General features: G+C 48.0%; 1 pseudogene; it reads left to right on the top strand.

Moving 5' to 3' along the window:
• Positions 1–434: 434 nt before the first annotated feature.
• Positions 435–11,281, top strand: LOC121563687 (annotated as a pseudogene).
• The last annotated feature ends 2,513 nt before the right edge of the window (positions 11,282–13,794 follow it).

Raw genomic sequence — 13,794 nt, forward strand, 5'->3', positions numbered from 1 at the left:
GGCGTGAGTGCGTGTGAAAACAGGCAAAAAACGTGTGTCACACGCGAAAGCGTGAGAGTTGGCAGCTCTGTGTTAACACCCTTGTTGATGCATGCCAATGTGTGTGTCAATGCAAAGAAAATCTAAACTACATTGTAACAATTCATATACAATTCAGTATGAAAATGTATGCACTCACTAACTGTAAGTCGCTCTGGATAAGTGCGTCTGCTAAATGACTAAAAATGTTTTTTTAAATGTAAATATACTGTATCTACATGTATCTCTCTGCAGAATGTAGAATATATGTTTGGAATAGTTGGTGTTCCAGTCATTGAAGTAGCTATGGCAGCTCAAGCCTCAGGAATCAAGTATGTGGGAATGCGCAATGAACAAGCACTAAGCCACCTTTTTATTACTAAACCAGCTCTCCCCAAATTATGTGATATTAACTACCCTTACATAGACTACAGGAGCGTGTAGTGTGTGAGGGTCAGTTTCATAGCTTTTTTGCATTGCTAATTATGTCTGCCTGTCTGTCTGACCCTTTGTGTGTCTGTCTGCCTGTCTTCCTGTCTTTCCCTCTGTCTGTCTGTTCCTCTCCAGTCCAGGTGCATGTCTGGTTGTGTCTGGACCGGGACTCATCCATTCACTTGGTGGAATGGCCAACGCTAACATGAACTGCTGGTATGCTAGAACTCCAATCAATCAATCAATCAATTTTATTTTATATAGCCCTTCGTACATCAGCTAATATCTCGAAGTGCTGTACAGAAACCCAGCCTAAAACCCCAAACAGCTAGTAATGCAGGTGTAGAAGCACGGTGGCTAGGAAAAACTCCCTAGAAAGGCCAAAACCTAGGAAGAAACCTAGAGAGGAACCAGGCTATGAGGGGTGGCCAGTCCTCTTCTGGCTGTGCCGGGTGGAGATTATAACAGAACCATGCCAAGATGTTCAAAAATGTTCATAAGTGACAAGCATGGTCAAATAATAATCAGGAATAAATCTCAGTTGGCTTTTCATAGCCGATCATTAAGAGTTGAAAACAGCAGGTCTGGGACAGGTAGGGGGTTCCATAACCGCAGGCAGAACAGTTGAAACTGGAATAGCAGCAAGGCCAGGCGGACTGGGGACAGCAAGGAGTCACCACGGCCGGTAGTCCCGACGAATGGTCCTAGGGCTCAGGTCTCTCAGTTGGCTTTTCAAGCCGATCATTAAGAGTTGAAAACAGCAGGTCTGGGACAGGTAGGGGGTTTCGGACTCGCAGGCAGAACAGTTGAAACTGGAATAGCAGCAAGGCCAGGCGGACTGGGGACAGCAAGGTGTCAGCATGCCCGGTAGTCCTGACGTATGGTCCTAGGGGCTCAGGTTCTCAGAGAGAAACAGAGAACGAGAGAATTAGAGAGAGCATACTTAAATTCACACAGGACACTGGATAAGACAGGAGAAGTACTCCAGGTATAACCAACTAACCCCAGCCCCCGACATAAACTACTGCAGCATAAATACTGGAGGCTGAGACAGGAGCGGTCCGGAGACACTGTGGCCCCATCCGAAGAAACCCCCGGACAGGGCCAAACAGGAAGGATATAACCCCACCCACTCTGCCAAAGCACAGCCCCCGCACCACTAGAGGGATATCCTCAACCACCAACTTACAATCCTGAGACAAGGCCGAGTATAGCCCACAGAGGTCTCCACCACAGCACAAACCAAGGGGGGCACCAACCCAGACAGGAAGATCACGTCAGTAACTCAACCCCACTCAAGTGGCGCACCCCTCCTAGGGACGGCATGAAAGAGCACCAGCAAGCCAGTGACTCAGCCCCTGTAACAGGGTTAGAGGCAGAGAACCCCAGTGGAGAGAGGGGAACCGGCCTGGCAGAGACAGCAAGGGCTGTTCGTTGCTCCAGAGCCTTTCCGTTCACCTTCACACTCCTGGGCCAGACTACACTCCAATCATATGACCTACTGAAGAGATAAGTCTTCAGTAAAGACTTAAAGGTTGAGACCGAGTCTGCGTCTCTCACATGGGTAGGCAGACTGTTCCATAAAAATGGAGATCTATAGGAGAAAGCCCTGCCTCCCGCTGTTTGCTTAGAAATTCTAGGGACAATTAGGAGGCCTGCGTCTTGTGACCGTAGCGTGTATTGGTATGTACGGCAGGACCAACTCGGAAAGATAGGTAGGAGCAAGCCCATGTAACGCTTTATAGGTTAACAGTAAAACCTTGAAATCAGCCCTTGCCTTAACAGGAAGCCAGTGTAGGGAAGCTAGCACTGGAGTAATATGATCAAATTTCTTGGTTCTAGTCAGGATTCTAGCAGCCGATTTAGCACTAACTGAAGTTTATTTAGTGCTTTATCCGGAATGGGAAAGTAGTGTCGCGATCGTCTGAAGGAGGAGACCAATGCGCAGCGTTGCGAGTGAACATGATGACTTTATTAACTTAAAGCAACCACTGAAGAAAACAACAAATGACGATCCGTGAAGTTCTATACTGAATACTACTAACAGCAACAAAGAAACAATAACCCACAACACAAAGTGAACTCACACAGTATAAATATGGCTCCCAATCAGAGATATCGAGCCGACAGCTGACACTCGTTACCTCCGATTGGGAGTCATGCCGACTAATCAAGAACAATTAACCAAACATAGAAAATGCCAACCAGAAATCCCCAACATAGAAAATACACCCAAACAATGAAACTAAACAACCCTGGCTCAAATATCAAGGTCCGTGGAGCCAGAGTGTCACATTACCCCCTAAAGGTGCGAGCCTCAGGCGCACCAGCATCCAGTCTCGGGGAGGTCTGGGTGGGCGTCTGTCCTCGGTGGCGGTTCTGGCTCGGCCTAGACCACCACCCCCACCATCGTCACTACCCGCTTACGTAGGTTCCTCCAAATGACCCCCACTGGTTTAAGGGGCAGCACCGGCCTACGGGGCAGTACCGGACTCAAGGGCAGTACAGGACTAAGGGGGCAGTACCGGGCTAAGGGGCAGCACCGGACTCAGGGGCGTACCTGACTAGATGGCGGATCCTGGCTGGCTGACGGATCTGGCGGATCCTGGCGGGCTGACGGATCTGGCTGCTCATGGCTGGCTGACGGATCTGGCTGCTCATGGCTGGCTGACGGATCTGGCTGCTCGTGGCTGGCTGACGGATCTGGCTGCTCATGGCTGGCTGACCGGGTCTGGCTGCTCATGGCTGGCTGACGGATCTGGCTGCTCATGGCTGGCTGAGGATCTGGCTGCTCATGGCTGGCTGAGGGATCTGGCTGCTCTGGCTGGCTGACGGATCTGGCTGCTCATGGCTGGCGAAGGCTCTGGCTGATCCGGTCTGACGGAAGGCTCTGGCTGCTCCTGTCTGGCGGAAGGCTCTGGCTGATCCTGTCTGGCGGAAGGCTCTGGCTGATCCTGTCTGGCGGAAGGCTCTGGCTGATCCTGTCTGGCGGAGAGCTCTAGCGGCTCCTGTCTGGCGTGAAGGCTCTGGCTGATCCGGTCTGACGGAAGGCTCTGGCTGCTCCTGTCTGGCGGAAGGCTCTGGCTGATCCTGTCTGGCGGAAGGCTCTGGCTGATCCTGTCTGGCGGAAGGCTCTGGCTGATCCGGTCTGACGGAAGGCTCTGGCTGCTCCTGTCTGGCGGAAGGCTCTGGCTGATCCGGTCTGACGGAAGGCTCTGGCTGCTCCTGTCTGGCGGAAGGCTCTGGCTGATCCTGTCTGGCGGAGAGCTCTAGCGGCTCCGGTCTGGCGGACGGCTCTGAAGGCTCATGGCAGACGGACAGTTCAGACGGCGTTGGGCAGACGGGCAGTTCAGACGGCGTTGGGCAGACGGGCAGTTCAGACGGCGTTGGGCAGCCGGGCAGTTCAGGCGCCGTTGGGCAGACGGGCAGTTCAGACGGCGTTGGGCAGACGGGCAGTTCAGACGGCGTTGGGCAGACGGCCAGTTCAGCGGCGTTGGGCAGACGCCAGTTCAGACGGCGTTGGGCAGACGGCCAGTTCAGACGGCGTTGGGCAGACGGCCAGTTCAGGCCGGCTGGCGGCGCTACATCGTGGACCTGGTGCGTGGAGTAGGAACAGGCCGGACCGTCCGGGAACACCCACCACTGGCCTTAACTGGGGATCAAGAACGGACCGGACCAGACTGGGAACACACTTCAGTCTCTCATGCCGTGCCACAACAACTTCCCTCCCTCTACTAGCCAATGGCTCCCATAATCCGATAGCCTTCTCTCCTTTTCTCCCTGTGGCAGCCTCCTGCTGCCCAGGCGCCCAAGCCATGTGCCCCCCAAAAATGTTTTGGGGAGTAACCCCGGGCTTCCAGCCTCGACTCCGCGCTTCCTCTTCATACCACCTCCTCTCGGCTGCAGCTGCCTCAGCTCTTCACGAGGCGGTGATATTCCTCCTCAGACCACCTCCTCTCGGCTGCAGCTGCCTCAGCTCTTCACGGGGCGATGATGTTCCTCCCAGGTTGTGCCCAAGGACCCTTTCCAGCCCGAATCTCCTCCCATGTCCAAAAGTCCTTAGGAGGCATCCATAACTCCTGTGTCCAGACCCCTTGCTCCTGGACGCGCTGCTTTGGTCCTTTTTGGTGGGTTATTCTGTCACGATCGTCTGAAGGAGGAGACCAATGCGCAGCGTTACGAGTGAACATGATGACTTTATTAACTTAAAGCAACCACGAAGAAAACAACAAATGACGATCCGTGAAGTTCTATACTGAATACTACTAACAGCAACAAAGAAACAATAACCCACAACACAAAGTGAACTCACACGAGTAAAATATGGCTCCCAATCAGAGATAACGAGCCGACAGCTGACACTCGTTACCTCCGATTGGGAGTCATACGACTAATCAAGAACAATTAACCAAACATAGAAAATGCACAACCAGAAATCCCCAACATAGAAAATACACCCAAACAATGAAACTAAACAACCCTGGCTCAAATATCAAGGTCCGTGGAGCCAGAGTGTCACAAGTAGAGCATTGCAGTAGTCTAACCTAGAAGTAACAAATGCATGGATTAATTTTTCTGCATCATTTTTGGACAGAAAATTTCTGATTTTTGCAATGTTACGTAGATGGAAAAAAGCTGTCCTTGAAACAGTCTTGATATGTTCGTCAAAAGAGAGATCAGGGTCAAGAGTAACGCCGAGGTCCTTCACAGTTTTATTTGAGACGACTTTACAACCATCAAGATGAATTGTCAGATTTAACAGAAGATCTCTTTGTTTCTTGGGACCTAGAACAAGCATCTCTGTTTTGTCCGAGTTTAAAAGTAGAAAGTTTTCAGCCATCCACTTCCTTATGTCTGAAACACAGGCTTCTAGCGAGGCAATTTTGGGGGCTTCACCATGTTTCATTGAAATGTACAGCTGTGTGTCATCCGCATAGCAGTGAAAGTTAACATTATGTTTTCGAATAACATCCCCAAGAGGTAAAATATATAGTGAAAACAATAGTGGTCCTAAAACGGAACCTTGAGGAACACCGAAATGTACAGTTGATTTGTCGGAGGACAGACCATTCACAGAGACAAACTGATATCTTTCCGACAGGTAAGATCTAAACCAGGCCAGAACTTGTCCGTGTAGACCAATTTGGGTTTCCAGTCTCTCCAAAAGAATGTGGTGATCTATGGTGTCAAAGCAGCACTAAGGTCTAGTAGCACGAGGACAGATGCAGAGCCTCGGTCTGACGCCATTAAAAGGTCATTTACCACCTTCACAAGTGCAGTCTCAGTGCTATGATGGGGTCTAAAACCAGACTGAAGCATTTCGTATACATTGTTTGTCTTCAGAAAGGCAGTGAGTTGCTGCGCAACAGCTTTTTCTAAAATGTTTGAGAGGAATGGAAGATTCGATATAGGCCGATAGTTTTTTATATTTTCCGGGTCAAGGTTTGGCTTTTTTCAAGAGAGGCTTTATCACTGCCACTTTTAGTGAGTTTGGTCACATCCGGTGGATAGAGAGCTGTTTATTATGTTCAACATAGGAGGCCAAGCACAGGAAGCAGCTCCTTCAGCAGTTTAGTAGGAATAGGATCCAGTATGCAGCATTGAAGGTTTAGAGGCCATGATTATTTTCATCATTGTGTCCAAGAGATATAGTACTAAAACACTTAAGTGTCTCTCCCGATCCCAGGCCCTCGCAGAGTCTGTGCAGATCCAGGACAGCTAAGCCCTGGAGGAATACGCAGATTCAAAGAGGAGTCCGTAATTTGCTTTCTAATGGTCATGATCTTTTCCTCAAAGAAGTTCATGAATTTATTACTGCTGAAGTGAAAGCCATCCTCTCTTGGGGAATGCTGCTTTTTAGTTAGCTTTGCAACAGTATCAAAATAAATTTTGGATTGTTCTTATTTTCCTCGATTAAGTTGGAAAAGTAGGATGATCGAGCAGCAGTGAGGGCTCTTCGGTACTGCACGGTACTGTCTTTCCAAGCTAGTCGGAAGACTTCCAGTTTGGTGTGGCGCCATTTCCGTTCCAATTTCCTGGAAGCTTGCTTCAAAGCTCGGGTATTTTCTGTATACCAGGAGCTAGTTTCTTATGACAAATGTTTTTCGTTTTTAGGGGTGCAACTGCATCTAGGGTATTGCGCAAGGTTAAATTGAGTTCCTCAGTTAAGTGGTTAACTGATTTTTGTCCTCTGACGTCCTTGGGTAGGCAGAAGGAGTCTGGAAGGGCATCAAGGAATTTTTGTGTTGTCTGAGAATTTATAGCACGACTTTTGATGCTCCTTGGTTGGGGTCTGAGCAGATTATTTGTTGCGATTGCAAACATAATAAAATGGTGGTCCGATAGTCCAGGATTTGTGGAAAAACATTAAGATCTACAACATTTATTCCATGGGACAAAACTAGGTCCAGAGTATGACTGTGGCAGTGAGTAGGTCCAGAGACATGTTGGACAAAACCCACTGAGTCGATGATGGCTCCGAAAGACTTTTGGAGTGGGTCTGTGGACTTCTCCCATGTGAATATTAAAATCACCAAAAATTAGAATATGATCTGCTATGACTACAAGGTCTGATAGGAATTCAGGAAACTCAGAGAGGAACGCTGTATATGGCCCAGGAGGCCTGTAAACAGTAGCTATAAAAAGTGATTGAGTAGGCTGCATAGATTTCATGACTAGAAGCTCAAAAGGCGAAAACGCCATTTTTTTTTTGTAAATTAAAATTTGCTATCGTAAATGTTAGCAACACCTCCGCCTTTGCGGGATGCACGGGGAATATGGTCACTAGTGTAACCAGGAGGTGAGGCCTCATTTAACACAGCAAATATATCAGGCTTAAGCCATGTTTCAGTCAGGCCAATCACATCAAGATTATGATCAGTGATTAGTTCATTGACTATGACTGCCTTTGAAGTGAGGGATCTAACATTAAGTAACCCTATTTTGAGATGTGAGGTATCACGATCTCTTTCAATAATGGCAGGAATGGAGGAGGTCTTTATCCTAATAAGATTGCTAAGGCGAACACCGCCATGTTTAGTTTTGCCCAACCTAGGTCGAGGCACAGACACAGTCTCAATGGGTATGGCTGAGCTGACTACACTGACTGTGCTATTGGCAGACTCCACTAAGCTGGCAGGTTGGCTAACAGCCTGCTGCCTGGCCTGCACCCTATTTCACTGTGGGGCTAGAGGAGTTAGAGCCCTATCTAGGTTGGTAGATAAGATGAGAGCACCCCACCAGCTAGGATGGAGTCCGTCACTCCTCAGCAGGTCAGGCTTGGTCCTGTTTGTGGGTGAGTCCCAGAAAGAGGGCCAATTATCTACAAATTCTATCTTTTGGGAGGGGCAGAAAACAGTTTTCAACCAGCGATTGAGTGCTGAGACTCTGCTGTAGAGCTCGTCACTCCCCCTAACTGGGAGGGGGCCAGAGACAATTACTCGATGCCGACACATCTTTCTAGCTGATTTACACGCTGAAGCTATGTTGCACTTGGTGACCTCTGACTGTTTCATCCTAACATCGTTGGTGCCGACGTGGATAACAATATCTCTATACTCTCTACACTCGCCAGTTTTAGCTTTAGCCAGCACCATCTTTAGATTAGCCTTAACGTCGGTAGCCCTGCCCCTGGTAAACAGTGTATGATCGCTGGGTGATTCGTTTTAAGTCTAATACTGCGGGTAATGGAGTCGCCAATGACTAGGGTTTTCAATTTGTCAGAGCTAATGGTGGGAGCCTTCGGCGTCTCAGACCCGTAACTTGGGAGGAGTAGAGACAAGAGAAGACTCAGACTCAGACTCCGACTCGCTACATAATGGGGAAAACCGGTTGAAAGTTTCTGTCGGCTGAATGAGCGACACGGTTGAGCATTCCAACAGTATTTCCCTCCAGAAGCCATGAGAAAGTTGTCCGCTCGGGGACTGTGCGGGGGATTTATACTAACGTTACTATCTGTACTTACTGGTGGCACAGACGCTGTTTCTTCCTTTCCTACACTGAAATTACCCTTGCCTAACGATTGCGTCTGAAGCTGGGCTTGTAGCACAGCTATTCTCGCCGTAAGGCGATCGTTCTCCTGTATATTATGAGTACAGCGACTGCAATTAGAAGACATCATGTTAATGTTACTACTTAGCTTCGGCTGTTGAAGATGTTGACGAACCATGTCCAGATAAAGCGTCCGGAGTGAAAAAGTTGAATGAGGGAAAAAAGTTGCGATGGAAAAAAGGAAAATAAAGTAAAGTTGGCAGCAAAAACGCACAGGAAAATGACTCTTCTGTCTCGGGACATTCACTCCTTGGAGGAGAGCGCGCTTTTTCCCAGAATCACCCAGAATGCACTGCGTAGTGTTCCTCTAGAACTCCACAAACAGAAGACCCTACTACTCATGTTCAGTGGTCCTTTCAAAAGAAGGGATGCTATCCGCACACTGCAAAAAATGATCTGAGGACTCCAAACTATCTCAGCTTGTCAGTTGATGTCATTGTGTGATACCTCTCTCTCTGTAGGCCTGTGATTGTTATTGGAGGCTCCTCTGATCAAAACCAAGAGACCACTGGGGCGTTTCAAGAGTTTCCACAGGTACCGATTCAACCATGACATTTCTGACTATTGAACAGTAGGGGATGGTATCCCGGGACACAGATTAAGCCTAGTCATGGCCTAAAAAAGCAAACTCAATAGAGAATCTCTGTCTGGGAAACTGGCCCTAGCAGTTTTAATTGCTGAAAGAGGAAATCATTTGTTATTTGTGGTCCTCTTTCTCTGTCAGGTGGAGGCATGCAGATTGTACAGTAAGTTCTCTGCTAGGTCTAGCAGTCTGGATATGATCTCCTCAGTGGTAGAGAAGGTATACAGTCTACTCTGACTCCCTCTGTGTAGTCCTCTTCATATCATTTGGTATCACCTGCAATTGTCTGTTTTCTGACCTCTAATTTTCCAGCTTAGCAAGGTACCTTAACTGCTTCATAAGGGCACAGCACAGCCTTAATTGATCTGAATGGAAGGGTGTTTGGTCTGTCTAAGGCAGCACGCACTAGCATGTATGGACGTCCAGGTGCTGTATACGTAGACATATCTGGGGACATGGTCAATGCTAAATTGGACAGGAGCAGAGCCAGGTTAGTGGCCATCACTGTCTTTCATCCATTTAAAATGTATACTAATGTGTTACTGTTGAATATGTATACCTCTGAATTCACATCACCGTAGTCATTTTTATTTTATCTTGTTATACCTTTCAACGTCTGAAGTGAACCAGAAATTAAATTACTTAGAAAATATAGCACTATATCAAAATATTCTCATCAGGGAATAGCAATAAGCCTCGATAGACCTTCATGGTTTATTTACATATGCAATAAAGTTGCTAGGTAACATGTTTAATGTTTGACCTATTATTTATTATTTCCTTTGTCAGAGAGGTGCCCTGTAGTCCACCTCCTCCTGTGAGTATGGCTGACCATATGGCGATCACAGAAGCACTGGCGGTCCTGAAAGGAGCCAAACGGCCTTTACTCATCATTGGCAAAGGTAGGGATTGCTTTTTTAATAGCCAGATAATCTGGGGGAAACAGAACTAAAATCTTGCATAATTGCGTCAGATACTTGGATAAGGTCTGGGGAGATGTTAAGAGAAAGATACTAACGCCACTTGCGAACTCTCCACCCCCTAAACGCGAAACTCTCTGCAAGTTTCAGGCAAGTTTATGGGCCAAATGTCCCCTCCGTTCTGAAATTGAAAAGATGCGAGCACCTGCGAAATCGGGATTTGTCCAAATGATTAGTGGTGAAAAATCAGCCGTACCGAACAAAGTTGTCACATCCCAGTCTGTTGACAGACGCTACTTCCAGTTATGTTACGTGCGTCTGTCAAGAGAGATCAATAGCCAGCTGAGACGCACTGTAACACATATAGCACTGTACCACGGTTCAGTTGAAAACTGGGCCACGTTCAGTCGACAAATGTTGTTGACATGATTTCTCATTCTACCTGTCCGAGAGGCACGTTCGCTTCTACATGCTGTATTTCTATCTGAACGTTGCACAACGTTTTGCTCAGCTGAATGCATCCCAGTTGTGAAGGCCAGTCTGTTGAAATCCATGTGGCAGTGCCCTCTGTCTGTGTCCCTCTGCAGGTGCAGCCCATTGAAGAGCAGAGGGGGCTCTGAAGGAGCTGGTGGAGGGGTGTGACCTGCCCTTCCTGCCCACCCCATGGGTAAAGGGGTGCTGCCTGACGATCACCCCAACTGTGTTGCTGCTGCCCGCTCCAGGTCAGCCTCTCCTTCTCTCAGCTGGCATCATATTCATGTACAGACCATTGACTGTATAAGTAGGACCAAGAATTTCCCCTGACCATTTGAACGGACCAGGAAACTCCTGAAATCCCTATCTATAACTAGTCTCTCCTGGCCAGGTCATGTCAATGTAAACTGGTGTCAATCAAACAACTACACACTCCTATAACTAGCCTCTTTTCATTACATTTTGTTTTGTCCCTGCTCTCCTCCTCCTCTCTTCCTATCCTCCTCCTCCTCTCTTCCTCCTCCTCCTCCTCCTCTTCCTATCCTACTGGTTCTATGGTCTTGGTGGGGACTGCAGAGCTCTGCTCCAGTCTGATGTTGTGGTCCTACTTGGTGCCAGACTCAACTGGATCCTGCACTTTGGCCTTCCCCCCAGGTTTGACACCCAAGTAAAGGTCATCCAGCTAGGTCAAAGGTCACCAGTAGGGTTTCTTTTTTTCCTTCTTTTTTCGGATTCCAGATTTTCTGCTTATTCCGTTCTGATTTCTGGAATCTTCCAACAGGGATTTCTGGGAATTTTGGGGAAAGTAACTGTAATTTTGCAACCCTAGTCACAGGTCATTTCACAGTGAACTACAGTTCATTGTAACCAGGTATAAAGGTATTTGACTCAGTCTATTGGATTTAGTCTATCAATTATATAGCTTCTCTATAAGTCTTTGTGGTCTCTCCAAATAATGTCATGGCTGTCTTAGTGCTGTACAGTACATCTATATTTAAGCAATAAGGCCGAGGGGGTGTGGTATATGGCCAATATACCACGTCTAAGGGCTGTTCTTAAGCACGATGCAACGCGGAGTGCCTCGATACAGCCCTTAGCTGTGGTATATTGGCCCTATACCACAAACCCCAGAGGTGCCTTATTGCTATTATAAACTGGTTACCAACGTAATTCGAACAGTCAAAATACATTTCAAATCAAATCAAATCAAATTTGATTGGCCACATGCGCTAAATACAACAGGTGCAGACATTACAGTGAAATGCTTACTTACAGCCCTTAACCAACAGTGCATTTATTTTTAACAAAAAAAGTAAAAATAAAACAACAACAAAAAAGTGTTGAGAAAAAAAGAGCAAGAAGTAAAATAAAATAACAGTAGGGAGGCTATATATACAGGGGGGGTACCGGTGCAGAGTCAATGTGCGGGGGCACCGGCTAGTTGAGGTAGTTGAAGTAATATGTACATGTGGGTAGAGTTAAAGTGACTATGCATAAATAATTAACAGAGTAGCAGCAGCGTAAAAGGATGGGGTGGGGGGCAGTGCAAATAGTCCGGGTAGCCATGATTAGCTGTTCAGGAGTCTTAAGGCTTGGGGGTAGAAGCTGTTGAGAAGTCTTTTGGACCTAGACTTGGCACTCCGGTACCGCTTGCCGTGCGGTAGCAGAGAGAACAGTCTATGACTAGGGAGGCTGGAGTCTTTGACAATTTTGAGGGCCTTCCTCTGACACCGCCTGGTATAGAGGTCCTGGATGGCAGGAAACTTGGCCCCAGTGATGTACTGGGCCGTACGCACTACCCTCTGTAGTGCCTTGCGGTCGGAGGCCAAGCAGTTGCCATACCAGGCGGTGATGCAACCAGTCAGGATGCTCTCGATGGTGCAGCTGTATAATTTTTGAGGATCTGAGGACCCATGCCAAATCTTTTCAATCTCCTGAGGGGGAATAGGCTTTGTCGTGCCCTCTTCACGACTGTCTTGGTGTGTTTGGACCATGATAGTTCGTGGTGATGTGGACACCAAGGAACTTGAAGCTCTCAACCTGTTCCACTACAGCCCCGTCGATGAGGAATGGGGGGCGTGCTCAGTCCTCTTTTTTTTCCTGTAGTCCACAATCATCTCCTTTGTCTTGGTCACGTTGAGGGAGAGGTTGTTATCCTGGCACCACACGGCCAGGTCTCTGACCTCCTCCCTCAACGTGACCCATGTTATACGGTCAGATATACCACAGCTTTCAGCCAATCAGCATTCAGGGCTCGAGTCACCCGGTTTATAAAAGGGAACGTGTGTGTGTCAGCCTTAGCATTATGTGGTGTTGCCTGGTTATTTCTGTTGTGTTTAGCTTGAGGTTTGGCCACTCCTCCAGCTGCTGTTACATGTGTCACGCACGGCGCTCTTCCTGTCGTGTCGTTGCTGGTATGTTGTAGTAACGTTCCACATACGTTATTTATGTCAAGGTCAATGTCAAGGTTGATCTGTGTGCTGAGGAGATGGGGAACAACGTGCAACCTGCTGCTGCTCTCCTGGGGGACATCAATACTTGTAACACTCTGGCTCCGGGACTTTTGGATTTGAGCCAGGGTGTATTTGTTTTGTTGGGTATTTGTTGTGGGGTTGGTTGTAAGGGTGTATTCGGTTGGTTGTGTTTTGGGTGTGTTAATTGTGGTGTCGTGTGACTCCCAATCGGAGGTAACGAGTGTCAGCTGTCGGCTCGTTATCTCTGATTGGGAGCCATATTTATTCTGTCTGTGTTCGCATGTAGGTTGTGGGTTTTTGTTCCGTTTCGGTCTGTGTACCGTGGACTTCATTGAGTCGTCTTTTGTTTTGTAGTTCTATAACGTTTATTAATAAAAATCATGTTTCTTGGACACGCTGCGCCTTGGTCATACTTAGACGACATAGACGACCGTGACAGAAAAACCCACCACAAGAGGACCAAGCAGCGTAACAAGCGGCAACAGGACCTACCTACACAGGATTTATGGACGCCTCCAAAGGATTCATGGACATGGGAGGAGATACGGGCTGGAAAGGGTCCTTGGGCACAACCGGAGGAATATCACCGCCCTCGTGAAGAGCTGGAGGCAGCTAAAGCAGAGAGGAGGTGGTATGAGGAGGCAGCACGGAGGCAAGGCTGGAAGCCCGAGAGTACTACCCAAAAATTTCTTGGGGGGGGGCTAAAAGGGAGTGTGGCGAAGTCAGGTAGGAGACCTGCGCCTACTCCCTGGACTGACCGTGGAGAGCGGAGAGTACGGGCAGACACCGTGTTACGCAGTAGCGCATGGTGTCTCCTGTACGCAGGCATAGCCCGTGCGGGTAC

This window comes from Coregonus clupeaformis, unplaced genomic scaffold, assembly GCF_020615455.1.
Source record: "Coregonus clupeaformis isolate EN_2021a unplaced genomic scaffold, ASM2061545v1 scaf2615, whole genome shotgun sequence".
NCBI lineage: Eukaryota > Metazoa > Chordata > Actinopteri > Salmoniformes > Salmonidae > Coregonus > Coregonus clupeaformis.